Source organism: Cyprinodon variegatus, unplaced genomic scaffold, assembly GCF_000732505.1.
Source record: "Cyprinodon variegatus isolate N-32 unplaced genomic scaffold, C_variegatus-1.0 Scaffold57, whole genome shotgun sequence".
Lineage (NCBI taxonomy): Eukaryota > Metazoa > Chordata > Actinopteri > Cyprinodontiformes > Cyprinodontidae > Cyprinodon > Cyprinodon variegatus.
The window spans coordinates 70,392-72,328 of NW_015150510.1; the positions used below are offsets into that span (position 1 = coordinate 70,392).

Here is a 1,937-nt window from a genome sequence, read left to right on the forward strand (position 1 = left end):
TTTAAATGCATTTTTCCCCAAGCTTTTTTTTTTTTATTTTATTCAGATTTTCTTTTTTCTTAAAAATGTTTTCTATATATATTTTCTTTTTTTTTGTCAATTTTCTTTTATTAGATTGGGTCTCACAAATCACATTGCTTTCAAATTGCATATTACTACGGAAGACGATTAGGGCCACTGAAAAAATAAAAAAAGTTAACTGGTTTTTAAGTTTTATTTCAGTTTAATATGAAAAAAAGTCAGAATTCTGACTTTTTGCCCATATTAAACTGAAATAAAATTAAAAAATCACTTAACTTTTTTTTTTTTTTCAGTGGCCCTAATTGTCTTCCGTATTTTACAGATCACATTTTCTTTGCTTTAATAAAAATATTGCTAATGCTTGCGCAGACCAATAGAAATACGTCTTTGCTTTTCATTGCAGAGGAAAGCCGAGGATAACGTGATCAAACGCTGTTTAATATGAATGTATCGGTAAAAAAAATATAAATTATTAAAACTCTGCAAAATAGCAACTGGAAAAAAATAAAATTTGAAAAATAACATTTGAGATTATTAAGAAGATAAAAGAATAAGAAAATTGTTACATTTCCATTTACAGAAGGTGTTTTCTTTCATTTTTTATTTCCATTTACACGTTCCCTTCCTGCAACAATAATGGAACGAAATTCACTCCATATAACCACTGGTCTTAGACAGAACCAGAAAACGAATGTTATTCACTTTAATTCAAGAAATCAAATAGAAATCAATAAATCTCGAAATGAGAAGAAATGAATGACCGTCTGAATCTTCTCCTCTCTTTCCTCCTGCTTACTTTTCATCAAACAAATCCAGTAAAGATCCAAAATCAGCTCTATGCAGCTCAGCAAATCTGATGGGTATAATATGCACAAACCAACAGGGAACAATAAAACTGTTCAAAATATGAAAATGCAAAAATCAAACAAACAGAAAGACCCTGGAGATGTGGATGCTGTGGGGTCCAAATGATCAGAGATAGATTCCTCCAATCCATGCACTCTGGACCTGTTATGTGTGTCTGATGACCGACGTCTAACGGTGTGAGAGACGGCGAGCCCGCGGTGTGGTCCGTGCTCCGGCCGTAGAATCCCATACGGCTACAGCAGTGTGGCCGACAGACGGCGACAGTCTTTTTGGCTATGTACACATTCCTAGTCGGTCCATAGCTTCTTCCCCCACGCAAGTATCATTTTCGCAAGTCTAGAACACAAACCTGCAAAACAGAAAGCCATAAAAGGTTAAAGAGGTTTCTGCTCAGCCGCCGCAGCCCAGCATCAACAGGAAACCAGTTGTTATGGGAAAACGCTGAGATGCACAGTCATACAAAAAACTATCTGAAACCACAGACATGAGGGAACCCACAGACTGATTGCTTTTAGTGAGCTGATGGCTGGGGGTCTCGTTAGCGTCCCCCTTGAGGCCCCCTGGAGCTTTTTCAAAAATGTATGAAAATCGATTTTTTTTTTTTATATATTAAATTAATTCTGTTTTCCAATGCTGTAAACATTTGTATAGTAAATAAATTGAAACAATAGTTTGAGTCATAGCAGTAGAGCTCTGTGGTCATAACTTGGAACCAGCACGGCGCGGTGCCAGGCTAACAAAGCTGCATGTGTGTCTCGGACCGTGACTCTCAAAGGGAAAAGATGAGAAAAGATGATTCAAATAGAGCGAAACGTTTGCTTTCATTATTGATGCCAAAGGATTGCCTGCATTTCTGCTTTGTAATGAGAGGTTGGCAAAAAACAAAAATAAAAATGTGGAAAGGCATTTCCAGGGACGACTAAATATGCAGCCGACCACCAAGCTGGGAGGGAGAGAAAACTGGATAAATTAAGGAGCGCAAAGATAGGATTGCATCTCCAAACTCCACTACTGCTGCTAGTTTTGTTGAAAGGATGGAAAAGCGTCTA

At 37.0% G+C, this 1,937-nt stretch overlaps 1 pseudogene; it reads right to left on the reverse strand.

Annotated features, from left to right (window-relative positions):
* Positions 1-295: 295 nt before the first annotated feature.
* The window catches only part of LOC107082589, a 43,069-nt pseudogene continuing 41,427 nt past the window's right edge, over positions 296-1,937 (reverse strand).